The 19087-nt window shown below is 40.6% G+C and overlaps 1 protein-coding gene across 2 annotated transcripts in view; it reads right to left on the minus strand.

The window, feature by feature from the left end:
• Positions 1-19087, minus strand: part of SAMD12 (sterile alpha motif domain containing 12) — a 180922-nt gene that overhangs the window by 19721 nt on the left and 142114 nt on the right. The window lies entirely within an intron of this gene.

Consider the following 19087-nt stretch of genomic DNA (forward strand, 5'->3'; position numbering starts at 1 on the left):
ACTGAGATAATGAGATGTTTCCTGCAAAAAACCCACAAAGTTTTGTAGAGGAATTATTTACTCAGCACAATTGGTATCATTTTGTAGCTGGATAATTTATTGTGCCTATGCTGCCAAATTTTTTCGATTTGCCACTTATTTCTTTTCATTTCCACTTGCAATATATGAACAAATGGAAAGAAATTCACATAGGTAAGTAAAATTTGAGTAAACAAAAAAAAAATGGCTTGTTCGTTATTAAACACCTTTCATACTTTAGCTGTGGTAGGAAATTAGGTTGGTAAGAACTTGTAACTGGAAAACTTCTACCATTTTATCCCAAGCCAAACAGTTTATCACGATTCATGTGCAGACAAACTTTCATGCCTCCAAAGTCAGGGAAAAATATGTAATGGGATGTGGTAGTTCACTCCCAGTGCCAGAACAGTAAGCATCCCAATTAAATTTTTGCTTCAAGGAAGGAAGAAAGGAAGGAAGGATTTCTGTCACTGGAGCATAAAACAGATTTGGGCTAGAAAGAAGATGGACAAGATATTCAAAAACCCCCAAGTAATTTGCACACCAAAGTCTCATTAAAGTCAACAAGACTTTGATTTCAAAGTTACTTGTGAAAATTTTCTCTGATGATACCTACAAGTCTTTCAACATTTATCTCAAACAAGTGCTAACATATCATTCAAAAGCAGATCTGGGGTAGCAACAAGTTTTGGTAACCCCTCAAGACATTTCTAATGCCTCACCCACAAGAAACACAAAACTTCTGGCATGTCCATATGTCTGGAATTTTCAGTCTGCATCATGCATTTGTCTATTTAGGGTAATTAAGGGCATGCCTCTGTGAACACAGTACTGTGAGGGAACGGGCGTCTGGATTTGCAGCAGAACAGATGCTCTGCTGTAACCGCCCATGTGCCCTCGCCCTGTGGTAAACACAGGGCAGCGCTGTGCACTGCCACTGAAGAGGAGCAAGTTACACGTGCTCAGCATTCACACTCCATCTTCCAGTGGCCTCACTGTCACCTGGCTCAGGTAGCTATGCTGTCAGATTTGTTTCACAAGCCCGGCCACTGTCACACACTGCCCAAGAATAAACACAGCCAGATCATCTTTTGCTAAGCCATTTTTTAACTTGTTCTCCATCACCTCCAATACACCCTTCAAGGATTTTGTATTTGGTGCTCATCCCCACTTAGGCTGCACCAGGTTGGGTGCATCATGAAGAAGTAGATGCTGGCACAGGTTGGCTAAGAGGTTAGCTGGGAGGATCCATGCCCTAGGTTCCTGAAGAGACAGTATTTAAACATTGCTAAATGTTTATGGCTAAATGGATATAAAAAGGAAGCTATGATGTTGCAGAGACTGCAAAACTGAACAGCAGCCTTATCAGAAAAACAGTGTGAGATGCTCAGGAATAGCCAGTTGGTTTGCCCTACTAATGAAGGGGTTTTTTCTGGAAAAGTCTCAGATTTCAGGATTCTGGAGTTTGGCCCTGAAGGGTATGGGAACTGGGAGAGCTGTAAATGTGTTAAATATCAACTTCTTAATGACACTATCATTCAGCTTCTACTTTCCATTCTGAGATTACAAAGAGAAGTGATCTCACCTCACTAGGGCGTAACTACAACATGCTGCTGCAGCTCAGGTCTCCCTGTACTTTCCAGTTTTTTTCTGGTTAGAGAATCCCACAAGATTACTGTATCTGTGGCCTTAATGGAGCATCCTGGAGACGTCTCTGTGATCATTGGGAGCTGCCTGCCAACAAGAACTTTTGCCTAACCTCTGGGCCCAGATTCCAGATGAAAAATTCATTCTAATGTCTCAGGAAATTACATCTTCTGACATAGATGAAAGGTATTTCTTCATTGCATACAACTATTGTTCATTGCAATTATACAGACCAGGCCACGCCAATAAGCACTTCTAAATCCATTGGTACAAATCCACCCCAGATTTCAATCTAGCAGATACTAATGCCTTTATGTAGAAAGAAAGAAAAAAAAAAAACTTCTAAAAAAGCCTTTTTGCTTCTGATTCAGTTGCAAGAATTTCACCAGGAGATAACCTGTGAAATCACCCGTAAAAGGTAAGACTTCTGAATCTGGTATATAAAAAAGGTGATCCAATAGCTACCCTTCTCACCTAGAAAACAGGTTTTTATGTCTGTTCTAGCTTCTTATGCTAAACAACATGTTTTATACAATGCCAAGACTGGGAATATCCCTACCTATGCAAATTCCTCATGGCATTTTGGGGTCTCTGCTGTTAAGACTGTGCACATTCAGTGCTCCTTGAGGGTGCCTAATGGGAGTGTCATGTTTTAGCATAGTTTGGGTTTTTAGTTTAAGAGGGCTCCATCAGCCGCGGAAGTGATTCTTTTGCAAAGAGGTGCTTACAGCTTCCTCTAGACCCGACAGAACCGATCAACCAGCTAGTGTGAATAGCGGCAACTTTCTAAAGCCACTTAAGCTTGACACGCCGCTGTGATCCACATTTAAGAACGAACAAAGCCCGGGAAAGCTCTCTTGCTTCCAGCTTTCGGACAGGTAACTTGGGGGCCGCGGTGCGACCCCGCAGGGCCGGGCCGGGCCGGGCCCTGCTCGGCGCGGCTGAGATCTCAACCTCTTCTGCTCGCTGGACACCCGGCGCAGCCGGGACACAGCCACCCCGGAGCCGTGCGGCCCCGTTCCAGCCGCGGCCCCGCTCCGTGCGGGCCGGGCCGGCCGGGACACAGCCACCCCGGAGCCGTGCGGCCCCGTTCCAGCCGCGGCCCCGCTCCGTGCGGGCAGCCCAGCGGTGCGGCCGGGCCAGGCCGGCCCTCACCCAGTGCGGCCGAAACTCATCTGAGGCCGCTGCCCGGCAAAGATCATGTGAGCAACAGCGAGAGGCGAATTCCAGCTGCGGAATTAACTCTTTTAATGTTGTAAGATTCCTCCAGAGCAGATGAAGCCTGCAGACATCAATCCTCTCACAAGTCAGTGGAAGAGGGAAGGTGAAGGCACGTGAAGAAAACACCATAAAGACACCAAAGTCAGTGAAGAAGGAAGGGCTGAAACCGTGAGGGAGGAGAAAGAGGAGATGCTTCAAACTTAGAGGCTGAAATTCTGTTGTAAAGCTGTGGTGATGGACTATGATACATCAGAGTACACACTGTAATTTCATGAAAGCATGGGGGGGTGGAGTATTCAAATTGCAATTGTAAAAGTTGCAAAAGTACCTGTGCTGAAATAAGAAAATGTTGAAGTAGCTGTGATTTGATGAGAAGCTTGAACAGGGAGAGATGAAAGTGATGAAGACCCTTGCTCCCAGGGAAGAAGAAGACCTCTGTTCCTAGAGATGAAGATGCTCCCGGAGATAGGTGAAGAGAACCTTTGCTTCTGAACAGCTCATCCTTAAAATGGTACCCCATTAGCAAAGATTGGACCCTTGAAAACAGTTGTGGGGAAAGCTGTAAGACGAGGGGAGGGACTTTCACATGTGAGCAGAGAACCAACCTGGGCGGCTGTGTCGCTGTGACATTGAAGCCATGAGAGAACTGTTTCTTGTGGAGATGTCTCCATAGCATGAGCAAGAGAGACTCCTCTCCCTAAGTGAACTGAAAAAGATTATTATAGAGGTGGCATACTGACTGAAAATCTCAAGGGTTGTCCTTTTATGTTGTCAGTGGGAGAAGGGAGAAAGGTGGGGGGAAGAGAAGTGTTCTGAAGGTTTAGTCTGACTCTCACTTTTTTCTTTCTTTTAGTTCTGTTAATAAACTTCTTTATATTCTTTTAAGTTTTGTGCCTGCTTTGCTTTCTCCTAATTCTTATCTCACAGAAGAAAATAAGTAAGTAATAGTTATTTTGAACCAAACCATTACAGGGAGTCATTCTGTTCACTGCTAAACCAGCTTTCTTTTTGCACCTTCAAGCAACAGAAAGAGATTTGCCTTCTGCCTGTGGGCTGAAGACCATGGCTGTGCTTCCAGCATGCACACAGTACTGGGAGCACAGTTCCGTGTGATGAATCACTCAGTGGTGGAGACAGTTCTCCAGTCTTTCCTCCCCTTCCTCCACTGCCCTGCTGCTGGCCCAACGCTGCTGCACAGTACAAGGGACCTGTGAAATAAGCCCATCAGAAAAGCTAGAGCAAAGCTTTAAAGCAATTCATTTCCCAGATCTGCCTCAGAGCTCCACCATGGCTGCAGCGGTCCTGGCAGGGAGCGCAAGGAATGACTGTGGGCAGCAGCAGAAGCCCCTTCAGCCAGTTCCGAAATTTGAGTGTTCGTAACATGGAGTCCTGGCTTGTGTCTCCCCAAATGCTGACTATGGTCTCTCAAAGAACACAGATGTTTAATTAGATTTAGAAAGGTAATACAGAATGAAGCCAGCAGGCTGCAAATGGATGGACTGTGCTCTAGATAACAGGCACAGCTAATTCTGGTTTTAAATAACAATACGGGCAGCAGACCCACTGGCAACAGCCAGAGCCATTTCTTCAAATTATGCAGTCTCTGACTTTTCTTTTGCTACTGGAGGGCCCAACTCTGCAAACTATTTTTAGTAGTGTTACTTTGTCAGTGCCCAGCCATGAATTCGGGTTCCACTGTGCTATTCAAACACTTAAAGGCTGGTTTCTGCCCAAAGACTCTGAAATCCAACTTAAAAAAATCCCATAGGTTTAAATGGCAGAAAGAACTACATTAGCAGTAATTTGGTTTATTGTCTTTTATTATTTATTTTACTAAATATTATTTATTTCGTTTGCAGCAGTTGGAGTAGAATGATGAAAAAAATGTTTCCAAGCAAAATACTGGAACAACTCTGCAGTGCTGCTAGTGAAATAACAAGCCCTTTCAATGAAAGAAACTGTAAGCACTGAACAGCCCAAAATGGCTTCTGAAGAGCCACAGCAGTATTGTATGCAAATATGTAATTTAGTTGTTTTTATGTAACCTGGCTATTTTGTAATCACGGAAGTAGAGATTAGACAAATGGGGCATATGCCATTTGTAAAGAAACTACATGGGGAAAATATGCACTGCAGTTACAGTCCAGATATTTAAAATTAGCTACTCTAAAAACACATTGCCAGCTAACAGCAAATTACTCAGTTTCATTAATGATACTGATTCGGAGTAGAGTACACAGAAATGAAAGTCTATATATGTACATGATCCTAAAACAAATTTTAATGAACAGTGATTATTTTGCTTCTATCGAGTGCTGTTCATCCAGGTGTGCTTTACAAACCAACTGCACAATCACATACTCATTTGCCCATGAACAAAGGAGTTCACCGTGTCTATCACTAGACAGCCATCATCTCTGCTGTGACAGCATGAGATGCTCGGAAGCATGCACAGCACTTTAAAAACACTTTTTGCACAATAAATGCAAAATATAGAGAGGTTCTGTGTCTAGAATCTAGACAGGCTATGTGTCTACGGTAACTCTAGCTAAAATGTCACGAGAAACATATATATATACATATATATCACACAAAATCTACTGATCATGACTATATATATAATATAACCACAAGTGATTATGACTAAATACCTACACTCTACAAACCCAGCAACTCATCCATATCACCATGCCGAGATATCATTTGCAACGACCTTTAAAGAAGATGACCCCTATTCCCAGAGAGCAGACTGCCCGCAGGACAAGTGACTAGGATATTAGCTCAGGACTGAGTGGCTAATATCTTTACACAATTCCAGTTCACCTGATCCAACATGAAAAACAGTTTTCAGACCATGTTTTTGCCCCCTATTCAGACATTCGGCTTCCAAAACATTTGCAGCAGCTTTTAAGAGGTTTTTGGAAAGCTTGATAACCTTTTCCACTAAAACTAAGGCATTCTGACAGCCAAAAGTTTAATTTGAGCTCCTGAAAAATCTTTAAAATCTGTGGTAGGGATCTGGATCAATTCTGAAACCAAAGCCCAGGACAGAAGCACCACTAAAGGTGACAGCAGCTGATTGTTTGAATTACCTGTTCCCCATTACACAACATTAGCTACTTATATTATGTAACACATCCAACCCAAAGTCTACCTACCACACTTGGTATTTTTGGGCTTCTGTACCAGCAAAGGTCTTGCAAATGAAAGTGTGGCCCAGATTTATTCAACTATTTTTAGACACCTACTGCTGTTAACTATTTATATCTCCAGACTGTCTACAGAGTGCAGAGCCAGGCCCTGCCTCTGGTTCCCAGCACCAAACCTGACTACTCTCAGGAGATCCTTACTGCTGGCTACAGGGGACCACCAAGAAATCTGGGACATACCTGCAGGTAGATGGGACCTCAAAATTTGACTTAGTGATGCAGAAGAGCAAGGTTTTCACTGAAAGCATACTTCAGTTGGAGGGGACCTACAGTGATCATCTAATCCAAAGGCCTGACATGTCCAACCATAATCTCAGTTACCACGTGAAAAAATGAACTGTGAGCTGTGGTGCATCTGCAGAGCTGAGGGGGAAAAAAGTAACAAAACTGTTTTAGTTAGCCAAGGCTGAATGCATGGATCTCAATACACACAGGGAACAGGTTGAGTAACGCAGAGCCATTTTTACATACTGATGTGTAACAGCACACTCTAAAAATGTTTTATATGAGTTATTGTGAGAGACAGAATTAGTTGGGAAATTTTGCCTTTTGAAGACCATGACAACCACTAGAAAGGTGAAAAACAGTCTCCCTGAAATGGAGGTTTCTGATAGTAGCTTGCATGGCAGCAGAATTACTGACTTTCTTGGGGAGGGCCAAGATTCCTTGATTAAATACCAAGTTGTGATAAATCACTGTTAACTCTAGTGCTGGATATAAATTGTGGTAACATTTTATTCGAGATTTTAACGACCATACAAAGGATTTGGAAGACTGGAATAGAAGTTGTGCCCTGTTGACCAGTTTACCTGTTAATTCCATACAGGTTCCTTGATTGTTGGACCTCTCCTTTCTCTAAATAAAAATCTGTGAGGGTCTGATATCAGCTATCTGCCAGCAGTTAAATGTGCTGCTGTGACTGCACAGCAAATTACCTCATTCTAGTCTGACTGGCACTGATGGAGCTCTCTTCACCTAGAAGCACATCCATCCTAAATAGAGAGTAGCTCCCAATCCTCTTAGTTTTTTGGACTTTATAATCTTGGACTTTATTATCTCCCCATGCCATAGCACTTGCTTAATGTAAGAAAAGGACAAGACTAACACATAGAACTGTGTTTGTATATATGCAGACACTATGAATGAGGAAATAAGCAACTTTTCCAGCAACTCTGGGGGATCTAAAAGCATCCCCTGCAACCCTGCTGCATCAGAGAATAGCCAGAAGCTGTTTCTAATGTCATCCAACACCCTTTCCCCACATTACATATTTGGAACAGTCTGCAAACTTAATATTGAATGAAATCAAATTATGTAAACAGCCAGTCTCATTCCAGTAGCAACATTAAATTCAATTTCAAGGTAGGATATCTAGATTGGGGAAGATTCCATTTGTACTTCTAGAGGTTTATTCCCCAAAACAAAGGCCTTTTAATGCTCATGGTTTGCCCCAATTTGAGTCATTGGTGGCCAAGATGAAAGGGCCAGAAGAAGGACAAAAATACCTCTGAACATGACATCTGGGCCTATGGCATGAACATTGTACTTTGTACAGACAATCAAATCTGCTTCTTATTGACACCTGTCTATGTATCTATCTATCTGGATATCAGATTTTTATCTTGTCTCTCTGTGTTGGCACTGATTACTGTATACACCCACCTTGTCAGCAGCTCCAAACAAAAATATTTTTCACTCTTCCAGCTTATCCTTGGTGTGTCACGATACATGCCAGACTTACCTCTGAAAGTCTGTATTTAAGTCCTTCTGTTTTGTCTGAGTAATACATAGGAAATTTGCTCTTTGATTTCAAGGTAAGACTAAAATGGACTCACAGCGATACTTAACCAGGGATGATTTATTTAAAAACATACTGTCATCTCCATAACTAGCCCGTGCAAGCTAAATGTTTTAAAAGACTACTTTGGCTATTATTAGTGCACCTGAAACCTACTGCCATTTTTTTAGATTTTCTGCGATGTTTTTTCTCTTTAAGTAAGCCAGTCTCAAAACAAAACAAAATCCATCATAGGCTCCCACAGAATGGTAGAGAAAAAGGACCTAATTTCTGATTTGCAGAGATGCTCAACTGTGGCAGCCTCTTCCTTTCAGGAGAAAGGAAGTGAAAAAACAACCCCAAATATAAAAGAGACCAAGCATAGCTGCATATATATATATATATTAAAAAATAGACTGGTGACAACAGAGTTCCATCATTTAAGTTTACCTAAAAACAAGTAAGTAGAAAAATTAAGCAGATGTATGCTCTGTGTATACATTAATGTTAGTACTGCACATCTACAAAGTAACTCCCCATTACACACTCCTTAAGCAACTATGAATTTGGTTGGCATCTGCATGCCAGTGGAAGGAATGAAGCAGACAGTGATATGAATTGTTGTTAAAATTCTATTTAAAACAATTATATATTTATGCTAGCTGAAATTCTTTACTGTCCATCATCAGCTTTCAGCTCTAAAATCCAAGTCTCCAGGATACATACATAACTTACATTACACTGTTAGGCTATGGCTGTAAAAGAATATTAAGGAGGAACCTGTGCCAAAGTAATACTAAATAATTCCTTTCTAGTTAAGGTTAGAATTATAGCTAACAGAGTAGAGGCTTGCTAATTCATTTTAAGGATTGGGAGATCCACTGCAAATTACTGAATTTTCCAACTAAGTGAGAAACACATTAAAAAAGCAAGTGTAATTTATCACAAAATGCACTTTGCTCATTTATTTTGACAACTGTTATTTAAATTATTTATGCCCTTCCGTCATGTACTAGTAAATGTACTGTAGCCTGTTTTGTAAAAATAGTCATCAGTGAGATTAGAGTAACACAACATCCACTATTACCCTTTGCTTGGAGGTGAATAGAAACCAGCATTTTGTGCCCTGCAGGCACAAACAGGGTTTCAGAAAAGGGCGGTCATGGTGGTTCTTGGGTTTTGGTTTTTTTTAACACAATGCTAAACCTACAGCAGCTACCACTGTTTCAAACATTTGTAAGGAAACGTGAATGTTCACAGAAGTGGGGCCACTTATTTAAGCATCTTATTTAAAGGCTTAATAATGTGGTACTAGCTTTCCCTCACTGGAAATTTTCACTGGTGCCCAGGAACAAGGTTCTAAACCTGAAAGCAGTCATAGGAGCTTTGCTTGAATGGACTGATGAACATTAGTGAGTATCTACCTTTGAAGTAGTGCATTTCTTTAAAGGAAGAGAAATTTTGCCTTCTCCCTGTTCCTGTTTCAAGGCTATCTGGAGGAACAAAGCAGAAAGCCACACCTTCCTCTCCTGAGCTGTGGTTTGAATTTACAAACTTGGATCACAGGCACAAAATCGAAGTAAGTGCACATGAGGAAGGAGAAAAGTAAAAGCAGATTTGGCTCTAGTCATTCCCGGAATCAAGTTATGTCAAGACTGTGAAACACTCAGGGTGTTGGCAGGGGTTGCATCACAGTCAACCTACGCTTACGAACAGCATGTACTCAGGAAATGAGGGAGCTGGGCATCCCATGAGGATTAGCACAGCAGGCTTGCCAGTGCATGTGCTTCCAGCCATTCTAGCAAGTACTGCTATTCTGAACAAGGAAGGGACGCCCCCCCCCCCCCAACACCCAGCTTCCTATCCCCCTAGTAAAAGATTAACAATTGTGAAAGATGGTGGACTGACACCTGAATTAGGGATGTGTGGGGTTTGTGAGGGGTTTAGGCATTGGCAGCTGAGCAAGGTACATTACAGGAGATCTTTGGACGGGAGCTGGAGAACTTCTTGAGACTCTTTTCCTCCATTACACACAGAAATCAGATCCACCAGAGTCTAACCTTACAGTTGCATTCACCCCACCTAATTTATACCTTAACTAATGGTGATTATTAATTACCCTTAATTACATGAGATACCTGAATTAATGATGGTGCTTCTCAATTAGAAGTGCAGTTATCCTTGGCATTTGGTGCCTCAGCAGATGCTACAAATCCAGGTCCTGCAGTATTATTTTGAGTACACACACTCACGACCGAAGGTACTGAATATCCTTTCTGTGCAAGGCTAAAAAATAACCTTGAAAATGCTTACTGTGAAATGAAAGTTATTCTCTCCTGAAGCTAATAATTAGCAAATGAGTTTTAACATGTGTTTGGGGCTTTAAAATCTGCCTCCAGCCTATGGGCATGTAGCTCTGTGCCTCGCAGGAGAAGAGAGCTGACCTCTCCGCAGGACAGGGAGATTTTGGGCTTCAGGAAAGCAACAAGCTTTAAAAAGCAGAGTCATTAAACTGTAATTTAGGGGAAGAGGGGGAAAGTGGAAAAAGAGATTTACAGATAATCACATCAGTCATGTGCATCAGCTTCCAGTATGCTGACTCACCCTTAGCTGTTTAAACATGTTTCCTTCTACTTTTTCTTTGGGTTTTTTTTTTGTTTTGGTTTTGTTTGTTTTTGTTGTTTTTTTTGTTTTTTTTTTTAGTATTGATTTTACGGTTTTTTTTAGTGGTATAAACTTTTATTTACTTAATATGGTAAGATGCAGTCAAAGACACTCAGGCCTTCATCCTGAGTTCATTTATTCTTTCCATTTTTTTCTGCCTCCCTGGATCTGCGGAAATTTAATGTTTCCTCTTCAATGTAGCCTGTCTGAAGGGCATCCACAGGCAGATGAAGCAAGTTTATGCCATGCACTCCATTCAACCTGATCCTTCTGTGTAGAAAGACACTTTCAGATAAACAGGTTTCCAAGCAGGAGAGTTAAATTTAACAGCTGAAGGGTGGCTGCAGGAAAGTCAGAGGTTCAAAGCAGTCAGATTTCCATGTCAAACTGAGAGCAGCCTCATGAATGAGCTTCTCAGCCATGAGTCACATTTCTGTGCCATTTACAACAAAAAACATAACAGTTAATGTTCCTAGGTCTCTTCCTCTGCTCTCTTCCCATGTACAAATAAATGCAATTCAGTGACTATTTACTAGGTAACTTACACTTCTGTTGTATAGGGTGAGACAGCTGTGGATGTACCAGAGCTGTTTGCCTTCCCAGGTGGGACCCTTCCTGTCGGAGCAGGACTGAGTCCTCTTAAACCAGGGCTGAAGGCAGGTCTATTACCAGTGGGGACTATCAGATTAGTCTTGCACCATGGCCAGATGTTTTCCTCCAGATTTAGTTGAAAGCTCAGTTTTTCAGCCCGCATCAGTTTGTAGCCTGAAGCCTGGTGGCCACAGTCAGTCTTGTCTTCGTTACCTCTCACCAGCCCTCCGTAACAAACCCCAGCTCCCAGAGGCTGCAGCCACTTCCCAAAGCCCTGCTTTGAACAATAAAATAACCACATCAACATTTCTGGAGCGTGTGTGTGTGTGCATGGAGGGGATATTGCTCTTTTAACTCCTGGCTGGATCTCATTAAGATCAGGCTAAGATTGCAGTACAGAATCTCTAAAACAACCCAGAGAAAAAACAAAGATACTGTCCACTACTATAGATAACCTAGGATTGTAGCAGTAGTTTTATGCACCTAACAGAAAATTATTAAACACACTTCAACTATAGATATGAATAGAGAAGCAAATCTTCTTAAGGTCTGCAAGACTCAATCTTAAAATTTTAGGTGCATTTCTCTAGTCAAATTACAAAGCACTAAACCTAACATTAACTTGTTCTGGGCAATCTTAAAATAGTAGATTGCTGGATCTAAGCTTTTGGGTGTTCTCAGTTAACTGCTCCTGAAGAAATATAAAAATGGTTTATTACATCTATAATTATAGCAAAACTTTGCCCTGTACTTTTCTCTCCTGGCTGGAGGAGACAAGTTTGGATGTATGATGTGAAACCAAGCAAAAGGACAGGAATCTTAAAGTGCCTGAGCAATCAAAGGTCTTGAATTAAACTCCATACAGCCTTATCCAGGACTGTGCAGGTTTGTCTCTTCTTCTGCAAGACCAGTTGTGTGTACAACCACACACACATATGTATATATGTATATATATGTGTGTATATATACATACATATATATACACATACACTTGTATGTACATCCACAGTTACATATGTAGAGATAAATAATCCAGCAGAAAAGGAACTTTCAGGGCACATTAAAAAATAGAAGCTCTTGCAGACACAAAAAATTGCTTTTCAAAGTAGTCACTTTTTTTCCGTATTTCTACCATTGCTTTGTCTATCAACAGTTTTGTTTTTGTATAAAATTTGGAACTCTGATCTTGATGATACACATGATAAAATACACTGCCAGAGATCACAGAATATTGACAATATTGTCAGTCTCAGCAGAAGATGAGTCAGACTCCCCTCCACAAAACCACAAGGCTGGGTGAAAAATCAATCTGAGAGATTGACCCGCTTTCTGATTTCTCAGTTGTTACGAGTCACATTTCCAAGCTGTTCTCTCCAAACCATGAAGGGGCAGAAACTTCTTTTTTATTGCTTAATGAAAACTGAAAACTAATAATTTCACATGACTTCAGAAGCAGTGGCTCAAAGAGAAATAACAAATATTGTCACAGTCATGATAAAACCATACAATTGGTCACAGTTTTAAGATTTTGAGAGTTGAAATGCTACCTTCAGCAGCAACTCATGCAGACAGACTTTTAAACAAGGCAAGAGATGTAAAAAAAATCTGGAAAATAATTTTTTCATAAGAGAAAAGAGAGAATATTGCTATTCTATAAAGAAATTCAATACTGCATGGATATTTTATAAACTTTTCTGCAGGGAATGCAGCAACCACAATTTATTTTTAAATTCACCAGCTTTAACCCAGTACATGTAGAAATATTTTCAGGTAGGAGATTTTTCTTGGAGGAAGTAATGCATATGATATCCCATGCTCTTTCATGGAATCAGATGTAGTTCCTGGTTCTTGATTGCATTGCTACTGTATTGCAACATTTTATGATTAAGTCAGTAAACTTTACAATATTTAAACTACTGTTCTGATTAGAGATTTTAAAATATGTGGAGAGTAGGGGGGTTACTTTCAAAAGCACTTGGCTTAATTTTTCTTCCGTTGTAATACACAACTGATTTACAGAAGTAACACAGCAATACCAGGTATTTAGAACTAAAAAAAAATTAAACCCCTTCTATTTGCCCTCTAGTGCTTTTTCTAATATTCTCCAGCCTCCTGATTTCCTCAAACTTTAAAAAATTTCCTCTCATAAAGTGACAATTTGGACAAAAGATTTGCAATATGAAAACAGAAAGAGCCATTCCCACGAATATGCAATGCAAAATTTACAAAAAATGTCAATACTTCTAAAAGATCAGCGGACGCTTCTGTTGACAAAAATGACTTTTAGGGTCAAGACTGGTTCTGGAGAAGTACCATGTTTCTCTTACAGACTACTTTAATATTGAAGGCAAATTTTAAAATATTAAAAAGGAAGTAAAACAATAACAATCTAGACACGTAAAGACTCCTCTTTCAAACTGCTATCTAGAGAATGAGTCATATGTTCATTTACAGCTAAGCTTGGATTGAGCAGTGGATCTGAAAGGAGAAAAATAAAACCACAACTACTGTCCAAAGATTCACTTCTCAGAGAAAAAGTAAAAGGATTTCACTATATATCTCCCAGTGTTTGCTCTGTTAAGAAAAATGAATTATGAAGATGATGAAATTTTAGAAAACATACCTAATTTTTAAAAAGTTTTTGCTAGAACTTGTTTTATCATATAAAGGCCCTGTTTCCTGAAATGCACCAACTGCTTTACATTATTTTACACAAGAAATAATGCATTCAAACACCTGTTCTGCAAACTGTAATTTCAGGGACAGCAAAAGGTTGAAAAGCATTCAATAAAGAATTTCAGACCCATTCAATTCTCCATAGCCTGTGCCAGGTCTGGCCAAAAGGGGCAAGAGATGTCTGAAACATATTGATCTCAACCTATGAGAATCATAGAATCATTGAATGGTTTGAGTTGGAAAGGACCTTAAAAGATCATCGTGTTTCAACCCCCTGCCATGGGACACTTCCAAGGTAGGAGCATCCACAACCTCTCTGGACAACCTGTTCCAGTGTCTTACCACCCTCACAGTCAAGAATTTCTGCCTAGTAGAATCGAAATTGTTCCCTGTATTTCAGTGGACAGAAATGAAGTTACAGAAAATAAATGCTAAACCACAAAAAGTTTCAAAACTTAAAAGAAAATACTCAGTTGCTTTTGCCTAGGGATTGCATAACTCATTTAATCAGAAACTCACAGGATAAGAAGAGCTTGATCTAAATATGAGGTTGCACATTTGCACAAGAATTTACTTTTTGTAGTATCAAGATATTTTCCCTTTCATCATTATCCTTTGACAAAATGACACCAGGCAGCATTTCACAGGCACTGCAGGTGAGGTTATATGCCATTTGCCAAACCCACTTGCACAAACTGCTCCCAGGGTTTCTTGTTTTCACCAGATGGTGTTAGGGTGGGATCGGTGGCGAGCACCAAACCTGCCTATTTCTGTACTGATCCCTTCTGAAAGACTTGCTGACAGCAACATGTGAAAAGCAGAGCTGTGAAGTCGTGCCTCCTGTGCGTGAACTGGGTTTTTCACAGCATCAGTCAACTGTCTGGAAAAGATAGCCATCCCCCGTATGCTCCCCGTCTCCTTCCCTGAGCCCCTTCCAAACAGTTAAAAACAAGTCCTGACACCAGACAACATTTTTTTGAATATATATTATCATGCCAAGAAATCTTCATTCTTTGGGTTTTGTGTTACATTTCAAAACAATATACAGCAACACTGGTCCTGGGACAGTGAGCAGTGCATGTATTCTTTCATTTATAACAGACTTGCTACATAAAGATTTATCATAGATTTTGTTTCAAGGAGACCCAACAGAAAAGACAAGGCTTGTCAACACAGTGATGGACTTGCTGTGCAATTTTTGGGAGGGTTGTAAACAGAAGGTGACATAAGATAGAAACCTGATTTTAACTGAAATTACTCAGGATAGGCAAAAGTAAGCTATTCATGATGCATCATGCCATCATCCTAGATTAACTTTCAGCTAAAATGAAGGCTTACTGGGACTGTGAGTAATTTTAAGCCATTTCATCATGAGAGCTTCCTTAGGTAGAAGGCATTCCTTCATCACACTTTCAGAAGGCAAACTACTGAGTGTGTTTGGGCAAGTCTGAAGAAGGGACACCTTTAAGCCCTGCTAAACAGTTTTCTTGGAGAGCTGATATTCTCAGAGAAATATTTGGCCCAACTATAATCTAACATATTTGAGTCTTTAATAGCATACAATGCCTATGCATCTTAATATTTCTGACAATAATGATCTTAAATATTGAGCAGATGCTTATTCATAACCCTTTTGACTCCTTTTATCCTTTTTTTTTTTTGTCTTCTCCTCTACATTGCAATTCAGTTCATCTGTTTTCAAACTTCAGTTAAGCTGAAAACACACAAAGAAAAACCTGCCTGCGCTTGCTCGATACTATTTTGCAGTTAAGGTAAAAACAATGAGAGGTCTTTCATTGTATGAACAACACCTTCACTTGGACTGAACATGTCAGACTGCCTTCGAGCACTGGCTGTGAATGCCAGGAAAGCTGTAACATGGTGATTGCAGTTTTTGGGAGAGCTGCAGTACATTTGAGCTTATCTGGATATGAACATGTATCAGCCAAAAAGTGTTCTTTAAGTTTTTTGAAAGAAAAAGCTTGCAGAAAGAGGAGGTAAAAGTTAGGTACCCAGCCACACTATTTTTGGATCTAAAAATGACCCAGCATTAACAAGGATGGATCACTCCCACATTCCACCTCATGGAATGGCACCCACAGACTTCCAGCACTTGGAGGCTTAGGCTTCTTAATCAGAAACTTCCATCTGACTGTGAGAGCCAAATGTTGGCAGTTTAGCAAACGAGTTCCTGGTCTGCCAGTCTAGAGAATTACAAGGTTTAACAACATCATGGGAAACAAGTTGATCCTTTCATTTTATCTAACATTCAATGTATTCTGTCCACCTCTCCTTAGGAAACAAACCAGTTCCAGTGAGTGTCACAACCTGTTGTTTTAATGTCAGTCCCATGACCTTCAGCAAAATAAAGCACAAAATACGGCCTCCAGGGAGGAATAACTAACCCCAGGCACCAGGACACAACTCAGGCAAATGTCAGCAAAGCAGCTTTGCAGATATGGCCCTGGGAGTGCTGGTGGACGTCTAGCTGACCATGAGCCAGCACTGGGCCCTTGCAGCAAAGGTGGCCAGCAGCCTCCCAGGCTGCATCAGGCAACACTGCCAGCAGGGCAAGGGAGGTCATCCTTCCCTTTGCTCAGCACCAGTGACACACCAAGGTTGGGAATGCTGTGTCCAGTGTTCAGCTCCCCAGTACAAGGGAGACAAGGACTTCGTGGAGCAAGTCCAGCAAAAGGCTACGGAGATGATTAAGCGACTGGAGCTACGGTCATACAAAGGAGAGACTGAGAGCTGTGCCTGTTCAGCTCTGGTGAAAAGAAGGCTTGGGGGAACACATGCCTATGTCCAAACATCTGATAGAAGAAGGAAAGAAGATGGAGCCAGGCTCCTTTAGGCAGCATGCAGTGACAGATCAAAAAGCAATGGGCATGAATCTGACATGGGGGAAATTCTATTTAAAGGTGAGAAGAGACCTTTTCACTGTGTTGGTAATCCAACACTGGAACAGATTGCCTGAAGTGGTTATGGAGTCTGTATGCTTAGAAAGATTTAATACCTGAAAGGGCATAGTCCTGAGTACCCTGCTCTAGAGGACCATATTTTGTGCAGAGGGCTTGGACTAGACAATCTCAAGAGACCCCTTCCCACCTCAGCTGTTCTGTTTTGCAATTCGTTTTTCTAACAATGCAAATTAATTTAGGATTTGTAGCTGTACTTTACTTAAAAGCCTCTTATTTTCTAAGTGAAACAGTGTGATATTTTAGGAATTAAATAGGAACATTTAATGCTGATTCAACTTATCAGGTACCCTATTGTGCGCTTATGGTTGCACAGTTTCCTCAAGTCCTTATTCTTTCTGTATCATCCTCCAACTTCATAATCTAGGGCATTTAGTCATGCAATTCAGCATCTGGTCCTCAATCTACAGATCTGAAATTGCTTAGAAATGTCTTCAGAAAAATTCAGAAAGAGAACTTACAAACCCTATGAGACCCATAGGAGGCTTAGGATGAGACCCGAGACAAAGAAGGCCAGGAGTCAGAGTGTGAATGTGGAAGACAGTGACCAGAACTACAACCCAGCCCTCGCCCCTGCAAAAGCTATGCACACAAATTTTAGTCCTTATCACACAGAGATACTCACAAATGTTACAGTTAAGTGCTTTTTTTTGTGCATGTTATGCAGCTCCTCACTTTTCTGCAGCATTGTTTCTGTGCATTACTCCATGACCACTGAGTTATGAAACATCCTGCAATTGTGAATATCAATGAAATCCCACCTTGACCAGTGCATTGAAACATCTTTTCATCTACAGCAGAACTGTGCTTTGGCTTAAATTCTGAGTGAATGCTTAATAAAAAAAATTTTTTTTTTTTGAGCCATGACTTATATTCAGGAAAAAGCATTTTTCATGTACAAATGACTTTTTCTAATTCACTTGCTTTAAAAAACAAGCAAATCATTTTGCATGTTTAATGTAAACTCTCAAAAATGCAGATCTTTACAATAGCACTAAAAACAACTTTATAATTAAGTCCATTCCAAACTTAACTCACATTTAGAAATTTATGTTAAATCATACTTAAACAGTAAATGGATTCAATTCCTACTAATTCAGTATTCAACTATCAGCTGAAAGACTAACTTAAAAAAAGTAATGTTAGTCCTGATATTTGTGGTTAAAATAAAAACTTCTACTCTACAAGTATAATGAATGTGGCTAAACAGCTGCTAGAGCCACTGCTGGAGGAAAAAAAGCAATTTAATAAGGAGTAAAAGGATAATTATCCAGTATCCTGATTCATTTTAAGATATAGCATCTTCAAGCAACAGAACACCCATACTTCCCTTAATTGATAACTGAAAACATTTCCTTGGGCTAACTAAATATCTAGTTGACTGAATTTTCATTTAAAAAAAATGGTGATACGATCCCCTGGGGAGAATGTTCTTCAATTATAAACAGCCATGCTTCATTTTATATTCTCCTCTCATACCTTATTGAGAAGCCCACATTAAGCTCATGCCATAAATCTCTTCAGAAGCAGACAGTGTTTACTATCATTCATACTTTTTCCAGATCAAGAATAAATAAGAAGCCATTCTCCACATCTGGACAGCATCACACGCTATGTATTACCAGCACTACTAAAGCTCAAATCTACCCTTAACAATCTTCCTCTATAAATGGCATCAGCCACATTTCACAGTTCACAGGGAACATATTTGTTCTGCACCTTCTAAAAAGCTGGTAGAGGAAGTGCCCTCAGGAGGTGACCTCCCATTATGCCACAGGCATAGGAAAGAGAAAGCAGGGCCAAAAGGACATTCATGGCAAATTATGGTAATTGTTTTTGTTCCTGTCTCATTCCTCAAGGTTTTTTTTTCTGGGTGTAGAGGGAATGTAGCAAAGGCAGAGGAATTAAGCTCAATGATCTCTCCCTGCCTCATTTTACCTGTGTGCTGCTCTGTCAGTTCTTCCTATTGCTGCCTCCCTTCTTAAATTCCTGTTTAGTTGTGCAGCTCTCTTAGTGACAGCATTTGGTGTCAGCTTTATCAGTGCAGATCCTGCTGATCTATTAATCCATATGCTGTCAACACTGAAATTTATCCTTCACTCTCTGACCACATCATGCCTTTTCTGCTCACCACCTGCTCCTCTTCCATTCCTACTGCCCAGCAATTTCCTTGTGCACTCAAAAATGTTGCTGTGGGGGCCATCATCTTTATATACCTCTGGCAGCTCCACCCTCGTACACTCGGTATCTCATCCTATCACTGACTTTCCCAAGTGGAGATGCCCTTGTGACCTGCAAAATGTGCC

The sequence above is a fragment of the Corvus kubaryi genome, unplaced genomic scaffold (assembly GCF_017639235.1).
Source record: "Corvus kubaryi isolate FWS band 111438036 unplaced genomic scaffold, C.kubaryi_AGA036_p1.0 37385, whole genome shotgun sequence".
NCBI lineage: Eukaryota > Metazoa > Chordata > Aves > Passeriformes > Corvidae > Corvus > Corvus kubaryi.